Consider the following 21,541-nt stretch of genomic DNA (forward strand, 5'->3'; position numbering starts at 1 on the left):
AAGGATCTACTCCTCAATTGGCATCTTAACCCTCTGGGCAGTAAAGCACAGCACATATTGGTAATCTCCACTCTGCTCAATGTATAGTTTGTTGGGTTTCTCTCAACACCAATCTGGATGCAACGCTCAACTCTGTTATTTACTTTTTCTTTGCTGTCTGATATTATGGCCTGTGTCAATGTTACTAAGCACTCTGATACTCTCGTGTCTTGCCAGTGCTATAGAAAACTCTCTAAATAAATAAAGGAAAATAAATGGGGATGCACCAAATCCTTGTGAATTGTGGGCCCGATTCACAATAGTAGTCTGAGACAAAATCCTAACTTTACGACCTTCGGTATTCACAAAAGGCATTTAGGAGTAGTAAAATTAGGATTTTGTCTTACGTTTTGGTCTTAAGACAAAATCCTAACTTAAGTTAAACTTAGATTAGGATTTTGTCCTAAGACCAAAATTTAAGACAAATTTAAGACAAAAGCCTAACTTAAATTTAACTTAAGTTAGTATTTTGTCTTAAGGCAAAAATTTAAGTCAAACATAAGACAAAATCCTAACTTTACTACTCCTAAATGCCTTCTGTGAACATCGAAAGTCGTAAAGTTAGGATTTTGTCTCAGATTACTTTTATGAATCGGGCCAATGGTACTTTTCTATGTTTGTGGAATGACACAGGGTGGCACAGCTAAAGTGCTTGCTTCACTGTATTGTGCCATTTCTCTGTGAATATGCACCTTGGTAGGTACGTCACTATTTCCAGCACTCTACCAACTAGGGTACTGCCTGACAGATGTCACACTCTAACAGTCTTCTATGTCAGTCCATTGGATATGGTCAGGCATAATGTAGGTGTCGTAGGCACATGATAGTCAATGTATGATCAGGGTGCCATCACTATGTAGCAGTAAGTCGGCAGCCAAGACCAAATTTGGAACAGCCAGATGAAGCATGTACTCATATAAGTGCATGGATCGGATGAAAACGATGTGTGACACCCTGCAGATAACCAACTCTTGTTTTGATTAAATGGGTTGGATGTCAGTGATTGTAATCTAGCTGGTATGACAGGGCCCATCCACTCAGAGTTGGCACACAGTGGTAGTGAGAACAATCCTGAGATCCGGTCATCTGAAATGGAAATACAGTGCTATTTGCAATCCATATCCTTGCATACCAGCTGTCCTATGCATCAATGAGGAACTTGAAGTGTAATGTATTGCACTTTGATTGTCAACTGCATTACTCATGTCAACATCTAAGAGGCAATAGCAATAGGATTTCTCCATCTCATTGCAGAGGATGAACCCTCACCTCCTGGCCAGCACGCAGTCCCAGACTCCAGCAATAATGGGGATGATAACAACATGCCAACCATCCTCCAGAACACCCTCCAAGAACTCATGGGCTCCATTGAGACACCATCTCCGGACACGGGAAGAGTCAGCAGTGTTGCAGCATCTCCACATACCCAGCCTACCAACCAACAGGCACCACTTGCCAACCCACCCAAACCCCTGGACTCCGAGGACCCACAGATTACCTTCCAACGTACTTTGGTAGGAGTCCAGTGGGAGTTGGTAGAGCAGGTGCTGGCAGGGATGGAGACTGTGATGGCCACCCTAGCAGGAGTCCATGTCTGCCTTAGTCTCAATAAGGACAATACTGCCATCATCAGAGGTACCTACTCTCCACTCCATGGCCTCCAGAAGTACGTGCCTTAAATGGCTGGTGTTATGAGGCAAAGGCATGAACAAATGCTCTGTCAATGTGTCCCCAGCAAGGTGGACAACCAGCTAGGGGCAATGAGAACCATCTTGGAGTTCATGGAGTGGAAGCCGGGCTCCCACTTTGCTGCCATCGCTGCCTACCACCACGACATTGCTGCTGTGTTGCAAAACCAACAGATCCTCCTCGCTGCTATGCTGCCTCATATGTTAGCACAGATGAATGCTGCTACAAGCACGGGATCCACTTCTTCTGCCCCTGATGAGTGTGTGCTTTCCTCAGCTACCTCACCTACAACCCCATCTTCACGGGAGACATCGCACAAATCACAGCAGAAAGATGTGGACAGTACCTCTTTCCAACAAATAAGTCTGTGGTAGCATTCATCCGTGCCACATACCCAGTTTCTCCTTTGCCCTGTGCTTATGAACATGCCACGCAACATCTGCTGCCACTGTACTAATTTTCACTTCTCACTGTTCACCTTGACCATTTGTGAACTGTCAATGTGGTCTGTGGTCCCTACTGACGTAGTTATCCTCCCGACTGAAGTACTCCTCTCCTCCACATGTCCCATGACATGTTACGGACATGGACTCTGTCTGGACACCCACTGGCTCTAAACATCTTTTGGGGTTGTTGTCCAATGAACTTTACCAATGAGCTGCTTCAACATTTGCACATGTAAATAAATGCACTAAGAACTACCAGAGTGTGGTTTTTTTTACCAAGCAGGAACCGACAGTTAATGTCTTATCTGAAATAACAAGATACACTCTGAGGAGCAGGAATTGAGTCAGGAGTGGCACTTTATTCAAACAAGTAATTAACAAGAGTCAAAGACACGTCATTAATCTACCGTAAAAACACGCAATCAGGCAAAAATCAAATCATGGTAATTTAGAGAGAGAGAGAAATTGAATAGCAAAATGCAATGAGACAATATAACCTCATATAGTAATCAAATATCAATACATCAATCAGCTAGTTGGGAGCATCTCTCTGAGTAAGACACCATACAAGGTGATCAACAAATTGGTCAGTAGACAGTCCTTTCATACAGTTAAAAAGAGGAAGTGGTGACCACAGAATCAAAACATTAGCAGGTATTTGACCTCAGAACATAACTAAAACTGGGCGATTTAGCCAAAACAATTTACGTCACTTTTTGGAAAATAAGAAAAGCAGAACTTTCAAATGATACAAAAGGTTATCAAAGGTTATGAGTTCTTTTAAACCATGTAGCTGTCTTAGTTTCAAAAGCTAGCAAAACATCATGTACAAAGTTGCTGTTAGCCCCACCTCTACTCTTAGTCCATCTTGTTCTTCTATATGACAGATGCATCATTTTTATCTCTTCATCGCCTCCATTTACAGTAAGATGTGACCACAGAGAACAGGGACAGGGGCTCTGGGACCTATTTACCAGTAAAGCAGTCATCTGAGGAAATTGGCCTTCACAGGAGAGATTCATCTGAGGTTACAAAATGGCAGATCAGTAAGGCAGTGACCTGGGGTTCTTGGCCTTCACTGGAGTGATTCATCAGAGTTCACAAAAGGGCAGATGCTTAGGGCAGTGAGAACAATGTAGCATAACCTGTCTATGGCTGGGCAGGGGTCTTTAAGACATTTAAGCTTCAGGTGAGGACAGAATGTGCCTGGAGCATTATATAGTAAAACTAGACCCTGCATCTTTTCCCCTCTCTTGCTCATTCTTGAATAAAACTATTTGTCAAACCCTCAGACCACCTGGCAAGTACAGTGTGCCGTTTGCAGACCAGAAGAAGCTGCCTGAAAAGAGGAGATCAGACCAGGAGCTACACTGGGAGAAAGCTGTGGCATAAAAGAAACTCAATGATGGTCGCCGAGCCTCTAACCTCTTTTGCGGTCTAGTTTTCTTCTTCCCCAAGCTGTTTCGAATCCTAGTGAAGCGCGCTCCCTCTCATGATTGCGCACTTCACTGAAGTATTCCTCGAGTTCGTACCTCATTGGAATAGCTCCGTGACAATTCTCGGTTTTCCCCTAGTTGACGTCAGTAGCTTCTCCCGGTTTCCTGTTCGTCCTAGTGCCCGTCGGGTGTAGGACTTCCCTAGCGTTCCGACTAGGAGTTTGTGCACTTCGTACCTGAAGCGAAGGACGTTTTGGGGCTTTCCTGACTGACGACGCTCCTCCCTCCTTTTCTAAGTTTCCCGGCAGTTTTGGTTTCATAGGAAAGAGCCTCCGGCAGCATCACAGCTTTTATCTGCAACGAAGAGAAAAGAAGAAGATTGCAAGCTAAGTGACATAAATGTAAAAATGTTGTGTGGCATGAAAGTAATTTAGTAGGACATTAAAGCAATCACAAATAAGTTGTTAGTAGAAGTAGAAACTTACCTCAGGATTGTTGTTAGCTATACCTGTAAAGAAAGAAGAAAGAAAAATTAAATACAACTATGGACATAGTAGCTCAGAGTCAATCATAAAGTCATCTACAAGAGCAATTAAAAGCAAGTAGTAAGAAAGGAATATTATCAGTGGAGAAGAAATATTGACAGACAGAAGGTTCTGGTAGGCAGACTATTAGTAAGATATAGTCATTATAGTTTAAAATAGAAATAGGTCGAAACTAAAGTAATTAAGTTAAGGTAATTAACAGGTTGACACTTTCTCAATGCGATACCCAATAAAGAGGAAAAAGAAAGACTACACACTGACAATCAATAAAAGAAGAGAAGCTCAGTTCTTAGGACTTTGAGTATGTAGTAAGCATATGGAAAATAATTATAAAAGAAAGAATATAGTAGAACAGGGGTTACAGTAATTGTTTGTGCTTAGTTTCCTCAGGTCTTCTCAGTTCCTCAGTCTACAGAATGGACAGGCACAGAAAAAGAAAAGTTGGGAAATTAGAGGTCCAGAACCAGCCTCTGCTGTTGTTTATGATTTTATCCACTCTCCCTTCCCCCTTGGGGGTCGTTTGGAGAAAAGATTTAAAATCGGTCTTTGGGGTATCCATGAGAGGGAGTTGTGAACTAGCATCTTTTGTTTCTGTGCAAGTTCTTGGTAAGAATCCTCTGTTTCGTGACAGAGTGAAGTGTCCACATATTACTTGCACCCGAACAAAATGGCCGAGGGGATTAACTTGCAAACCTTGGGAATGGTCTTAGAGGCTATTCAAAAAGAGTTAGTAGGTGTTAGAGTAGATAATCAGAGCCTAAGGCAGGAGATGATAAGTTCAAGGAAGGAAACTGCTGATTTGGCCTTGAGAATGGGTCAACCATTTAGTTCAGGAAGAGAAACATTAAGCCCTCTCACGGAAGGTTTGAATAGGTTAACTACACAAGTGATACACTCATTGTCCCCAGTCATCCCGTTGGCACCTCCAGAATGATTTAGGTGGGATACTCAAAAAGCACAGGTTTTCCTCACTCAATGCTCATTGCATTTCATGTGTCGCCCTTCAATTTTCCTTCCCTGGCACGCAATCAAGAGTGGTCTTTATTTCATCATATCTAAGCGGAGATGCTGCGTCATTGTCCATGCCCTTGGTTTTCCCCGACAACACAATTTTGCATAATTATGAAGGATTTAAGCAAGAATTTCTTCAAATTTTTGACAGACAAAGAATCTCTCAATCTGTCGATAACGAATTGCTCGAACTATGATATGGGAAAAAGAAACCTCGTAGCATACTTGGCTCAATTCAATAAACTAGAGGTGGAGACAAACTGGCCAGAGAGTAAAAGAGCTGCAGTCTTTTATCGAGGGTTAAGAGATGAACTGAAGGATGTTCTGGCACAGACCCCAAATCGACCCACAGAAATCTCGCCACTAGTGGACCTGGTTTTAGAGATTGATTTTCGTCAAGGTGAAAGAAAGGGCAAACAGAGGAGAGACTTCAAGCCGACAGTTCCAAGATTTTACAGAGTCAGATCTGAAAACAGCAAAATTACAGAAGGACAATCAGGCTCAGAACCCATGCAAATAGGAACCATTAGGGGCCCTTTGACTCAAGAAGAAAAAGATAAAAGAAGAGCTGGCAACTTGTGCATGGATTGTGGATCGAGTGGACATTTCGTGAGAGGTTGTCGGAAGAAACCAAAACCCTCACTAAGGCTGAAGGAAAACTTGCAGCACCACCTGTAGGAGGAGTTGGACATGTGGATGCTAATCAAGAATCAACTCCAAAAGAACATTGAGTGACGAATACCTTGCAGTCGTCCTCATCGCACTTAATATTGTCCATGGTTATAAAATGTAGACAAGTGACTCTGAAAGAAGTTTCTGTAATGATAGATTCAGGAGCCACCGGGAACTTTTGTGACCTGAAATTTGCAGTTAAGGTTGGATTGAGAGCCATACCGAAATCCAAAAGCGAGCCAGTGCGAGCTGTGGATGGGACAAACCTCTCGTCGGGGCACATAGTGTGCCATACGGAACAAGTGCAAATGATTTCAATGGAAGGGCACAGAGAATTGATTCATTTTAATTTAATTAATGCACCCCAGTTTTAGCTCATATTGGGTCTACCATGGCTCACGGAGCACAACCCAACCATCAATTGGAGTTCCAGAACAATCGTGCTGGTTTCAGATTACTGCAAAGGAAATTGTTTTGGAGGAGCGGACAGGACCAGTGAAAGTAATCTTGCACATTCATTGTGTATGGCAGGAGTTTCTGTGTGCATAATCAATTCAAAGGATATACCTCGAGAATACCAGGATTTCTAAGACATCTTAAACGAAAAAGAAGCATAGCAATTGCCACCTCATCGTGTTTACGATTGTAAAATTGATTTTGAGCCAGGCTCAAATAAGCCTTGTAGTTGGGTCCATGCTCTAACAGAAAAGGAGCATCGACACCTAAAAGTAAACTTAGACAAATACCTGGCAAACGGTTTTATCCGGCTGTCCCAAACCCCTGTATCTTCACCTCAGTTTTTCGTGCCAAAGAAGGAGGGAGATTTAACGACTTGCATTGATTATCGTGCAATCAACAAGATCACAAAAAAAAACAACCATATCCTCTTCCCCTCATTTCTGATTTGTTGGATCAGGTCAAAGGAGGGCCAATTTATACAAAATTAGATCTGAGAGGGGCCTACCATCTAATCAGAATGAGAGAGGGCGATGAATGGAAGATGAAATTCAGGACAAGGTTTGGGCTATTTGAATACCAGGTTATGCTGTATGGCCTGTGTAATGCACCAGCTGCCTTCCAGCATTTTATAAACGATGTTGTCGGTGAATTCATTGATCAATGTGCAATTTTATACATCAATGATATCCTGATTAATTCAGTTGACAAGAGTAAACACCAAGAACAGGTGAGAAGGGTATTGCAGAAACTCTCAGGGCCCGATTCACAGAATGAACTAAAGACTCAATCCTAAACTTACTACTATTTTGGTATTCACAGAATGAACTTACTACTTTTGGTATTCACAGAAGTTAGGAGTTTGTCTTAAGTTTGTCTTAAGACAGACTTAAGACAAAATCCTAACTTCTGTGAATACCAAAAGTAGTAAGTTCATTCTGTGAATGCCAAAATAGTAGTAAGTTTAGGATAGAGTCTTAAGTTCATTCTGTGAATGGGGCCCAGAGAGAATAAATTGTTTGTAAAGTTGGAAATATTCGTATTTAATGTTTCTAAAGTGGAGTTTTTGGGCTTTATCCTTTCACCTACTGGTATAAACATGGATGAACAAAAAATAAGAGCAGTCATTGACTGGAAGTCCTTTACGAGTGTAAAAGAGGATCAAGGCTTTACAGGGTTTGCAAACTTCTATAGAAGGTTCATCAGTGAATTTTCATGAAAGATACTTCCTCTTACATGGTTACTTAAGAAGGGAATTTGTTTCGAGTGGACAGAAGAAGCAGAGGAATCCTTTAAATCTTTAAAGGAAAATTTCACTTCCGCAACAATCCTTTTGCATGCGGATCCTTCAGAACCGTTTTACGTTGAAACGGATGCCTCAGATCTAGCAGTTGGGGGTGTGTTATCCCAAAGACATAGGAAACAGGTCAACTCCACCCAGTCGCCTACAGATCAAGAAAACGAATCCCCGCCAAAGTGAATTACACTATAACTGAAAAAGAGTTGTTGGCCATCAAGGATGCCTTTAGTGGCGACACTATCTTATGGGGTCAAGCACATGGTAACAGTTTTTACTGATCATCGAAACCTGACATTCTTAAAATCGGCTAGGACATTAGATTCCACAACAACTCAGATGGTGCTTTATTTTGCGGATTATGACTTTGTAATCACCTACAGACCTGGAGCTCAAAATGGGAAGGCGGACGCCTTGTCCAGAGTAGTTACCGAAAATCAAAAAGGCCCGATGAAAATGCAAATGATAATACCAAGCTCAAGAATAATTTGTGCCAGTACACCCATTGAATTGAAAGAACAAGTCACTCAAGTCTTAAGTGCAGAAGCAATGAGGAATGGGTCGAACAAGAGGCTGGAAGAGAAATTCAACATCAATTGCCTTAAAACAAAGGGGCCTTGCACTTACCGACAAAGCAATTGCGTGACCAAGCAATGTATGAATGTCATGATAATCCTTTGGCAGGGCACAAAGGAAAATTAAAAACTGAAGATCTGGTGAAGATGAATTATTGGTGGCCACAAATGAATAAAGATATTGAGAAATATGTTAAAACCTGTGAAATTTGCGCTCAGGGAAATCGAACGACGGCTTTAAAGGCATTGTTGCAACCAATGCCTACCCCTCCCCTTTCCATGGCATACAATCACCCTGGATCTAATAGTTAACTTAGCTTCTAGCCAGGGCTTCAACACAATTTTGGTACTGTTAGACACATTTACAGAAAATGGCACACTTCTTGGTGCTAAAAGGGGTTCCCACTGCTAAACAACTAGGAGTCATTTCAGTACACAAATAGTGAGAATTCATGGAATCCCAAAAATCATAATTTCAGACCAAGGTTCACAGTCATGTCCCATTTTTGGAGAGCCTTTGCAGAAGGTTTAGGAATTGATTCCAGATATTCAATCAGCTACCACCCAAGACTGATAGGCAGACTAAAAGGGTGAACCAGGAACTAGAGCAGTATCTAAGGTTGTTCCTTTTAAAACAAAATGGGGATTGGCCAGACTATTTATGGGCAGCAGAGTTTGCACATAATAATGCTATAAATGTGTCCACAGGATGTTTTCCATTTTACCTGAACTACGGCAGACACCCAAATTCTACTGTAAGGCAAACCGAAATGTCGGTTCCGGGCCGATTCACAGAACTAACTTAAGACAAAATCCGAAACTTACTACCATTTTGCCATTCATAGAAGGCACTTACTCATTTCGGTATTCACAGAAGTTAGTAGTCCTAACTTTAGGACTCTTAAATGCCTTCTGTGAATACCGAAAGTCTTAAAATTAGGATTTTTCTCAATTTAGTAGTAGTAAAGTTAGGACTCCTAACTTTAGGACTCCTGAATGCCTTCTGTGAATACCGAAAGTCTTAAAATTAGGATTTTTCTCAATTTATTAGTAGTAAAGTTAGGAGTCCTAACTTTAGGACTCCTAAATGCCTTCTGTAAATACCGAAAGTCTTAAAATTAGGATTTTTCCCAGTTTAGTAGTAGTAAAGTTGGGAAAAATCCAAATTTTAAGACTTTCGGTATTCATAGAAAGTTTTTAGGAGTCCGAAAGTTAGGAGTCCTAACTTTACTACCACTAAATTGAGAACAATCCTAATTTTAAGACTTTCGGTATTCACAGAACACATTTAGGAGTCCTAAAGTTAGGACTACTAACTTCTGTGAATACCGAAATGAGTAAGTGCCTTCTGTGAATACCAAAATGAGTAAGTGCCTTCTGTGAATAGCAAAATGGTAGTAAGTTTAGGATTTTGTCTTAAGTTAGTTCTGTGAATCGGGCCCTTAGTGTCCCACTTAAACCAAGTTCATCAAACTGCATCAAAAAACTTAGAGCAAGCCAAAAAGAAACATAGGATTTATGCAAATAGAAAAAGAAGAGAAGGTCCCCCTTTCGAGGAAGGAGATAGTGTTTGGCTAAATACTAAAAACATTAGGTTAAAGGCAATTGAAAAGTTTAACCTAGGTTTATTGGACCTTATCTGTTGAGACAAAAATGAACCCAGTAACTTATCAGTTGAAATTACATACCAAGCTTAAGATCCATCAAGTCTTCCATGTTTCTTTGTTTAAAAAGGCAACTCCAGAGTTAAGGAAGGATTCACCTCCAAAGCCTATCCAATTAGAGTCTGGAGTAGAACTCAAGTAAAGGGAATTCTATACTCTAAAAAGGTTAAGGGGAACCTGTACTATCTAGTTGACTGGAAAGGCCATGGCTCAGAGGAGCGATCTTGGGAGGTCAAATCATATGTTTATGCTCCTAGGTTGGTAAAATCCTTTCATCAAAGATTTCCCACAAAACCAAGATTGCAAGGACCTCCATTGTGGGGGGTACTGTCAGACCCCCAGACCACCTGGCAAGTACAGTGTGCTTGTTGCAGACCCAAAGACGCTTCCTGAAAAGAGGAGGTCAGATCAGGAGCTACACTTGGAAAAAGCTGCGGAATAAAAGAAACTCAAAGATGGCCGTCGAGCCTCTAACCACTATTGCGGTCTAGTTTTCTTCTTCCCCACAGCTGTTTGGAATCTTAGTGAAGCACACTTTCTCTAACTATTGCGCACTTCACTGAAGTATTCCTCGAATTCGTACCTCATTGAAATAGCTCTGTGACAATTCTCGGTTTTCTCCTAGTTGACGTCGGTAGCTTCTCCCAGTTTCCTGTTCGTCCTAGTACCCGTTGGGTGTAGGACTTCCCTAGCTTTCCGACTAGGAGCTTGCGCACTTCGTACCTGAAGCGGAGACATATTGGGGCTTTCCTGTATGACGAAGCTCTTCCCTCCTTCTCTGAGTTTCCCGGGAGGTCAAAACTAAAGTAATTAGGTTCTGTTAATTAACAGGTTAACACCGTCTGAATGTGATACCCAATAAAAGAGGAAAAAGGAAGACTACACACTGACAATCAATATAAGAAGTGAAGCTCAGTTCTTAGGATGTTGGGTATGTAGTAAGCATATGGAAAATAATTATAAAAGAAAGAATAGAGTAGAACAGGGGTTACCATAATTGTTTGTGCTTAGTTTCCTCTGGTCTTCTCAGTTCCTCAGTCTACAGAACGGACAGGCATAGAAAACGAGAAGTTGGGAAATCATTGGCCCAGAACCAACCTCTTCTGTTGTTTATTAATTTATCTACTCCCCCTTCCCCCCTGGGGTCTTTTGGAGACAAGATTTAAAATCGGTCTCTGAGGTATCCCCGAGAGGGAGTTGGGAACTAGGATCTTCTGTTCCTGTGCAAGTTTTTGGTAAGAATCCTCTGTTTCGTGATACTCGTGCAGCATACTTTACAGGCCCTTCTCCCAGTTCAGGTATCAAAGGGGTGTTGTTCACATAGGAGCATTGGCCCTCTTGCTGCTTCCTTAACTTTATATACACTCCTACAGGTATATCAACAAGGGATGTATAGGGTGTAGGTGATGGCGTATTTGAGTTAATGTCTTCCCTTAGTTGGTATTAACTGGTGGTGGGTTGGATGCAGCTAACCTGGCACTGGGTAATGATAGTGGGCTGCAGTGAGCGTGGTCCAGGCTTTTTAAGCCCTACAACGTCTAGGAGTGCTAAATCATCTCCATTCCTTGTTCTACCTTTCTTCTTGTATACAGCCTTTCTGAAGCTTGCTGTTCCTGCATACTTCATGCCTACTAATGTACTAGCAGTATTTTTAGCAAAATGACAAAACATTTGTACAGCGCAACAGAGGATTAACAGCGCACTTAAAACTGGTAACAAAATCTTTAGGAAGGCAGACAGCCAAAAAGGCATCCAGCTAAGTTCAACCAATCAGTGGCTGTGTCTGCTGAGGCACCTCCTTCAGCAAACATTTTCTTTTCTATGTTGTACAAGTCCTTGATGGCCTTCATGATGTAACCATTCTGTTCATTGTTGACAGGCACGAATATGCAGCACAACTCCCAATTCTATGGCATACCTCTCCTTCCATGGCAGGAAGCATGTCTAAAACATAACGGTGCTGCATTACCATCAGTCTCAAGGGACGCACTTCCTCCCTAAAAGCGTACAATCCATCCTTAGTACTGTTGATGGCCTGCATGAATTCATCGCGGATAATCTGGATCCAGTGGCATTTTCTTTGATCTGGAACATGGGAATGATGTTGCTGAAAAACAGCTGGGCCGTGTTGAATAGGTGGTATTCTGGGGGGTATGGCGTTATAGGCTCTCAACTCAAAGTACTCAGCATACTGTCAATGTCGTTCGAGCAAGGTAACATAGCCAGTCATTGGATGGGCATGGATGTTGGAGATGTTGGTTGCAGGAACAACTAGGGTGACTTTTTGCATGGTCACTAGGATACACAAACCTTTCCATCGAGGAGGCAGTTGGAGATAGAGATGTTCTCCACATGCCCAGTAGAAGTCCATTAGGCTGGAAGTGCCATATTGCAAGTCCACACTGAACATAGTGCTGTTGCCTCCAGAGTTGCGACCAACAGGTATCGTGCCATTTCCTAAAAAGTACAAAAGAGGTGATTTTAGTTTGAAAACTTTTTTTGATTTGGACATTTTCTCCTCACCCCAAGTGTACCTACCACCCTCATGAGACCATATTTGGTGACATTCATCCTCAACCTCCCAGTCAATCCCATCTTCATAATCCGAGTCTATCCAAGGTAGCCCTCAGGCCATTTTTTTTACAATACCAAGTAGCCTGGAGCACTCCATTTGCCATGGACATATATTTGTCACCATAGACATTGAAAGTTCTATTTTGCCATGGGCATGGTAGGCTGTGAGGTATAGAGGCATTGCAAACTATTGGAGGTGATGGTATTGTTATAAAGTCATTCTTCCTAATGAAGGCTACCCAACAATCCATATTAAGAAGTCCTCTCATACACCTTTCTTATCTCCTCCTCAATGCGGGCATTGTTAGTGATATGTATACAAAATAAGCAAGGGACGCACCTTGATGAAGTAAGAGATTGACTGACCAGCGGGACACAATATCCAAAGGGATATGTATGAATATGGATGAATGTGTATGCTGCACACTAAAAGCTTTACCCCTCCTTTTCATTACGCTTTAGAGTGTGACTACAGGAGTCCCTGTGCCCTTCTTTCATGGGGCACAGAAAATCTATCATTGGGGTGAGATTGTGAGCTGGTCTCACAACTATAATAATTACATGATTTTACCTCACATGTGAAGTACCACAAAACCACAAAGCATGCGAGGTATGAATGCTTTCAAATATACAAGCATTGTGATGCATTACCTACACGTAGTATAGGGAATGGTAAAAATATTCTTGTCTATTCACAGGTTTTGGAAAGCGAGATTAGTTAAGAAGTAAACACAGGTCACTCTGGTTTGGAGGCAAAGCACATTGCCTCATTAGGATTCCGTATGCTCGTCCTGATGAAAGCCACAGACTCATTTGAGCCACAAGGCAGAAACATGTTGACAGTAATAGTGGTGATGGGGTACTAATTCCCGTTATCTCCACAATTGATTTTAATCAACAAGTGTCATGTCTAGCAAATAAACTGTTTTAGAAGGCCAAATCGGTTTTTTACACACTTATATCACGGATCCATTCTTAATTGGAAGTGCCACCCTGTCTCCAGGTGGAGGCCCGCTCTCTATCAAACTGAGGTTTTGGAGGACGAGGTATGTCCTATGATAAAGCATGACAACTGGTGGTGTGTGAAGACAATCCGTAAAAAAATTTTGTATGCCCAACACTTCTATTGATTAGCGTTGGGAGGGATACATCACATATCTCTATAAATTGAAAATTCTCAGGGAGCTTATTTTTAGGACTCTTAAATGCCTTCTGTGAATATCGTAAGTCTTAAAATTAGGATTTTTCTCAATTTAGTAGTAGTAAAGTTAGGACTCCTAACTTTAGGACTCCTGAATGCCTTCTGTGCATACCGAAAGTCTTAAAATTAGGATTTTTCTCAGTTTAGTAGTAGTAAAGTTGAGAAAAATCCAAATTTTAAGACTTTCGGTATTCATAGAAAGTTTTTAGGAGTCCGAAAGTTAGGAGTCCTAACTTTACTACTGCTAAATTGAGAACAATCCTAATTTTAAGACTTTCGGTATTCACAGAACACATTTAGGAGTCCTAAAGTTTGGACTACCAACTTCTGTGAATACCGAAATGAGTAAGTGCCTTCTGTGAATACCAAAATGAGTAAGTGCCTTCTGTGAATAGCAAAATGGTAGTAAGTTTAGGATTTTGTCTTAAGTTAGTTCTGTGAATCGGGCCCTTAGTGTCCCACTTAAACCAAGTTCATCAAACTGCATCAAAAAACTTAGAGCAAGCCAAAAAGAAACATAGGATTTATGCAAATAGAAAAAGAAGAGAAGGTCCCCCTTTCGAGGAAGGAGATAGTGTTTGGCTAAATACTAAAAACATTAGGTTAAAGGCAATTCAAAAGTTTAACCTAGGTTTATTGGACCTTATCTGTTGAGACAAAAATGAACCCAGTAACTTATCAGTTTAAATTACATACCAAGCTTAAGATCCATCCAGTCTTCCATGTTTCTTTGTTAAAAAAGGCAACTCCAGAGTTAAGGAAGAATTCACCTCCAAAGCCTATCCAATTGGAGTCTGGAGTAGAACTTGAAGTAAAGGGAATTCTTTACTCTAAATAGGTTAAGGGGAACCTGTACTATCTAGTTGACTGGAAAGGCCATAGCTCAGAGGAGCGATCTTGGGAGGTCAAATCATATGTTCATGCTCCTGGGTTGGTAAAATCCTTTCATCAAAGATTTTCCACAAAACCAAGATTGGAAGGACCTCCTTTGTGGGGGGTACTGTCAGACCCCCAGACCACCTGGCAAGTACAGTGTGCTTGTTGCAGACCCAAATACGCTGCCTGAAAAGAGGTCAGATCAGGAGCTACACTTGGAAAAAGCTGCGGAATAAAAGAAACTCAAAGACGGCCGTTGAGCCTCTAACCACTATTGCGGTCTAGTTTTCTTCTTCCCCACAGCTGTTTGGAATCTTAGTGAAGCACACTTTCTCTAACTATTGCGCACTTCACTGAAGTATTCCTCGAGTTCGTACCTCATTGAAATAGCTCTGTGACAATTCTCGGTTTTCCCCTAGTTGACGTCGGTAGCTTCTCCCAGTTTCCTGTTCGTCCTAGTACCTCGTCAGGTGTAGGACTTCCCTAGCGTTCCGACTAGGAGCTGGCGCACTTCGTACCTGAAGCGAAGACATTTTGGGGCTTTCCTGTATGATGAAGCTCTTCCCTCCTTCTCTGAGTTTCCCGGGAGGTCAAAACTAAAGTAATTAGGTTCTGTTAATTAACAGGTTAACACCTTCTGAATGTGATACCCAATAAAAGAGGAAAAAGGAAGACTACACACTGACAATCAATATAAGAAGTGTAGCTCAGTTCTTAGGATGTTGGGTATGTAGTAAGCATATGGGAAAATAATTATAAAAGAAATAATAGAGTAGAACAGGGGTTACAGTAATTGTTTGTGCTTAGTTTCCTCTGGTCTTCTCAGTTCCTCAGTCTACAGAACGGACAGGCATAGAAAACGAGAAGTTGGGAAATCATTGGCCCAGAACCAACCTCTTCTGTTGTTTATTAATTTATCTACTCCCCCTTCCCCCCTGGGGTCCTTTGGAGACAAGATTTAAAATCGGTCTCTGAGGTATCCCCGAGAGGGAGTTGGGAACTAGGATCTTCTGTTCCTGTGCAAGTTTTTGGTAAGAATCCTCTGTTTCGTGATACTCGTGCAGCATACTTTACGGGCCCTTCTCCCAGTTCAGGTATCAAAGGGGTGTTGTTCACATAGGAGCATTGGCCCTCTTGCTGCTTCCTTAACTTTATATACACTCCTACAGGTATATCAACAAGGGATGTATAGGGTGTAGGTGATGGCGTATTTGAGTTAATGTCTTCCCTTAGTTGGTATTAACTGGTGGTGGGTTGGATGCAGCTAACCTGGCACTGGGTAATGATAGTGGGCTGCAGTGAGCGTGGTCCAGGCTTTTTAAGCTCTACAACGTCTAGGAGTGCTAAATCATCTCCATTCCTTGTTCTACCTTTCTTCTTGTATACAGCCTTTCCGAAGCTTGCTGTTCCTGCATACTTCATGCCTACTAATGTACTAGCAGTATTTTTAGCAAAATGACAAAACATTTGTACAGCGCAACAGAGGATTAACAGCGCACTGAAAACTGGTAACAAAATCTTTAGGAAGGCAGACAGCCAAAAAGGCATCCAGCTAAGTTCAACCAATCAGTGGCTGTGTCTGCTGAGGCACCTCCTTCAGCAAACATTTTCTTTTCTATGTTGTACAAGTCCTTGATGGCCTTCATGATGTAACCATTCTGTTCATTGTTGACAGGCACGAATATGCAGCACAACTCCCAATTCTATGGCATACCTCTCCTTCCATGGCAGGAAGCATGTCTAAAACATAACGGTGCTGCATTACCATCAGTCTCAAGGGACGCACTTCCTCCCTAAAAGCGTACAATCCATCCTTAGTACTGTTGATGGCCTGCATGAATTCATCGCGGATAATCTGGATCCAGTGGCATTTTCTTTGATCTGGAACATGGGAATGATGTTGCTGAAAAACAGCTGGGCCGTGTTGAATAGGTGGTATTCTGGGGGGTATGGCGTTATAGGCTCTCAACTCAAAGTACTCAGCATACTGTCAATGTCGTTCGAGCAAGGTAACATAGCCAGTCATTGGATGGGCATGGATGTTGGAGATGTTGGTTGCAGGAACAACTAGGGTGACTTTGTGCATGGTCACTAGGATACACAAACCTTTCCATCGAGGAGGCAGTTGGAGATACAGATGTTCTCCACATGCCCAGTAGAAGTCCATTAGGCTGGAAGTGCCATATTGCAAGTCCACACTGAACATAGTGCTGTTGCCTCCAGAGTTGCGACCAACAGGTATCGTGCCATTTCCTAAAAAGTACAAAAGAGGTGATTTAAGTTTGAAAACTTTTTTTGATTTGGACATTTTCTCCTCACCCCAAGTGTACCTACCACCCTCATGAGACCATATTTGGTGACATTCATCCTCAACCTCCCAGTCAATCCCATCTTCATAATCCGAGTCTATCCAAGGTAGCCCTCAGGACATATTTTTTTACATACCAAGTAGCCTGGAGCACTCCATTTGCCATGGACATATATTTGTGACCATAGACATTGAAAGTTCTATTTTGGCATGGGCATGGTAGGCTGTGAGGTATAGAGGCATTGCAAACTATTGGAGGTGATGGTATTGTTATAAAGTAATTCTTCCTAATGAAGGCTACCCTACAGTCCATATTAAGAAGTCCTCTCATACATCTTTCTTATCTCCTCCTCAATGCGGGCATTGTTAGTGATATGTACACAAAATAAGCAAGGGACGCACCTTGATGAAGTAAGAGATTGACTGACCAGCGGGACACAATATCCAAAGGGATATGTATGAATATGGATGAATGTGTATGCTGCACACTAAAAGCTTTACCCCTCCTTTTCATTACGCTTTAGAGTGTGACTACAGGAGTCCCTGTGCCCTTCTTTCATGGGGCACAGAAAACCTATCATTGGGGTGAGATTGTGAGCTGGTCTCACAACTATAATAATTACATGATTTTACCTCACATGTGAAGTACCACAAAACCACAAAGCATGCGAGGTATGAATGCTTTCAAATATACAAGCATTGTGATGCATTACCTACACGTAGTATAGGGAATGGTAAAAATATTCGTGTCTATTCACAGGTTTTGGAAAGCGAGATTAGTTAAGAAGTAAACACAGGTCACTCTGGTTTGGAGGCAAAGCACATTGCCTCATTAGGATTCCGTATGCTCGTCCTGATGAAAGCCACAGACTCATTTGAGCCACAAGGCAGAAACATGTTGACAGTAATAGTGGTGATGGGGTACTAATTCCCGTTATCTCCACAATTGATTTTAATCAACAAGTGTCATGTCTAGCAAATAAACTGTTTTAGAATGCCAAATCGTTTTTTTACACACTTATATCACGGATTCATTCTTAATTGGAAGTGCCACCCTGTCTCCAGGTGGAGGCCTGCTCTCCATCACACTGAGGTTTTGGAGAGCGAGGTATGTCCTATGATAAAGCATGACAACTGGTGGTGTGTGAAGACAATCCGTTAAATTTTTTTGTATGCCCAACACTTCTATTGATTAGCGTTGGGAGGGATACATCACATATCTCTATAAATTGCAAAATTCTCAGGGAGCTTATTTTGAGTACACATGTTGTGTTGGGAGACCAGCTCATCTTTGAGACCCCAGACCCTCTAGTTCCCTACCAGGGGTACCTACCTGGGTAGTGTGTTTATACATTGTTAGTGATAACCTGTGTTGTTATGTGGGTGTGGTTACATACTGTGGTATTTACAAACACCTCAGAAATGTTGGCCACAATAAGCTGAACTTGCCCACATATTAGGCAGAGGAACAGATGTAGGAGACACTTTGCAATGTGTGGTGGCACTTTCTTAGGGAAAATCAGTCTATCTGCGCCACTGCACAGGGAATATATGAGCACAAATAACAGGATTCATTATTCTTCTGCCTCCCTGCTGTTGTCATATCATTGTCTCACATATTGTCTTGGAGAGAATCACGGACACTATGTAGTCAGGCCAATAGGGCATCCCTACGATGACGGGACAACTTAGAGGGTCGCATTGCAACATTAGTGGTTCTGTTAGAAGCAATAGAGGCATTGGAATACGTTGCATTATTAAAGGTGCCATTACCATTGCTACAGGTGTCAGCAGGGGAAGGGGAAAAGGATATGGGATGCACAGTAGTGCAGGCAACTTCAACGTTTTGAGGAATACAAGACGTTTGAGCCAGGCAGTAAGAAAGAACAGCGAATCAATAAAACATTGTTAGTGCCACTTTGACAATAATATACAGACATAAAGTAAAGAGACATAACTTTTTATAAGACTCTTTTGTGTTGCTGGTGTTGCGGCTAAGTCCGTAGACCACCAAACGATCACTGTCCTCTTCTGAGATAGTCAATGGGAACAAGATGCCCTCCTTTAGTTGGCTGTTCAATGTTGAGGGGATGCAGGGTCGACTCATATGATGCTTCGATGTATCCATGTTTTTATTTCAGCAATTTGGACAGATGTTGGCAAGGAATCTGTGACTTTAAAGGGACCTTCAAACTCTGGGTCCTCCACTAGTGACCACATTTCCACCAAAGTGTTCTGTCTACTACTCTATGACAGCTTTCATCCCAGACACCTGAAGGAGAACCTCTCTTTTGGACAGGCTCAGAAGAAATTGGTGTACCCTCAACAGTGGAAAGCCTGACATCCCTAAACCCATGTTCTCACATAGGAAAGAGAGAAACCTAAGCGACATTTTGGAACACACCCGCCCCAAACCCCAAAAACCAAACAACCATTACCGAGCATGTTACCAATGGGTCCCTACCCCTGCGGTAATTGTAGCATGTGTCATCTTACCTCCACCACAAAGTAAGTGACTTTTTAACAACAAGATGGTCTGGGAACTATGCAATTTCACTAATTGCAAGACCCCCTAGGGTGGTGTACATGATCACATGCACATGAAGCCTGCATTAAGTAGGTATGACCACTTGCGCCACTGAAATCACTCCTCAGTTCGGCTAGGCACCCTGAGACAGCTTGGTTTTCTCCTGAGCTCCGTGCCGAAAAACAACACTGCAAAAATCTGGAGAGACGTTGGCGCCGTACCCATGATGAGATTGACAAAGACAGATTTAAGACAGCTCTCTCCTACTACCATAAAAATATAAAGGCTGCACGGAAAGCCTTTATCGCATTACAGTTGGCCCGGGCAGGGAACACCCCTAAAGCCCTATTCCAGATCCTCCAGTCATTTACCAATCCCAAGGCTCGTAACAATATTGAGGCCCCTTCCCAAGTCCTCTGCGATGACATTGCTCAGTACTTTACACAGAAAATTGAGCCTTATTTACAATAAGATTACTTCTGCAAGGAGCCAGCAGCCGGATGCTACATTTTATAACCCACTTACATCCGCATAGACACAGCTGTTGGAGAGCTTCCCCCCTATTGTGTAAGGATGTGGAATCATTACTACGAACAGTAAAATCTGGCGCTCCCCTTGACATTATCTGGGCTAAATTGTCTTCTTCCTATCTAAACAACTGTCCTTGCCCATAGGCATGCTTCTCAATCTCTCTATGAGAGAGGGGTATCTCCCTTTTGAATGGAAGGCGGAACAGGTCATCCCTATTCGTAAGAATATTAAGGTCCCTATGGAAGACCTTTTTAATCTCCGACCCATCTCTTTACTACCTCTAACTCTCCTGAGCAAATTACTGGAAAAGTACATCAATAACACGCGCCTGAGCATGTTGAATCTACTGGCAGTTTGGATTACTCTCAATCTGGTTTCAGGCCCAAATACAGCACATTGTCGGCCCTGGTGGCTGTCACAGATAATATCAGGATGACCTTAGATAGCGGCTAATCCACGATTCCTGAGCTCTTGGACCTCTGTGCTGCATTCGACACGATTTCTCACCAGATCCTGCTCAAGAGATTGGAGGAAATTGGACCAGGAGGACCAATCCTGCAGTGGATGATGAGCTTCCTCTCCTCCCGGTCCCAGACTATTAACTCAGGTCCATTTTGATCAAAGACTATGGAACTGACCAAGGGAGTACCTCAGGTCTCATGTTTGAGCCCTACCATGTCCAACATATATGTTGCTCCACTGGCTAACCTCCTTAGGACTTGCGGCTTTACTCCCATTTCATACGCTGACAACACTGAGCTTCTCTTCTCATTTAATAAATCTACTTTCTCTGTTCAGACTTCTTTCTCTTCTGGAATGATAGACATCTCCAATTGGATGAGAAATAATTTTCTTTCTTCAATTCAACGTAGGGAAGACCGTGATTATGCTCTCCGGAGAGGCACCTTTGTTGTGAACACCAGATTGGTGGCGGGCAGACCTTGGTGCTCCTCCTATCTTGAATGCTCCCCCTAAAACTGCCTCCCTTCCTCTCCCCCAACAGCTTCATTGGTTCCCTTTGCATAAGCGGATTAAATTCAAAACCTGCTGCACCGTTCATAATGCCTTGTATAACAATGGCCCCTCCTAACTCGCTGAGAAACGTAATCACTATGTCCCTTCCAGGACTCTTCACTCAGGAACTGCGGGGCCTATTTACAAGGGCTTTCTCTCTGCTTTTTTTGGCTTAAAAAAGCCAAAAAAGCAGAGATAAAAATATTGCCCTATTTACAAGATGGTGGTCACATGCATAATCGCATGTTTGCACCCTTTTTCCCAACGCCTACCTCTGCATCTCTAATGAGATGCAAAGTGGGTGTCACTGCGCGTTCCCCGGATGGACTACTTTGCAAATATCGCTGATGTTCACATCGTGATATTTACAAGACAGCCCACAGGATTTTAGCACACCTTAAATTTTGGCGAAAACTGCGGTTTTCGCCAAAAACTAACGTGTGCTAAAATCCAGACTTACCTATGCTTTACATAGGGGGTGGATTGTGCTGATACGACCACAGGGTCGTATCAGCAAGGTCATCGCCGTTTTGCAGGGAACATCGCTGGAAAACCAGCGATGTTCCCTGAAAAACGGCGATAATATCGCTATCTCTGGAATATTTAGCGCCCTGGAGAAACGCGTCGTTAATAACGCGCTACCAGGGCAATACATTCCAGAGATAGCCTGCGCTAAAGAA

This window comes from Lissotriton helveticus, chromosome 1_2 (genome assembly GCF_964261635.1).
Source record: "Lissotriton helveticus chromosome 1_2, aLisHel1.1, whole genome shotgun sequence".
Lineage (NCBI taxonomy): Eukaryota > Metazoa > Chordata > Amphibia > Caudata > Salamandridae > Lissotriton > Lissotriton helveticus.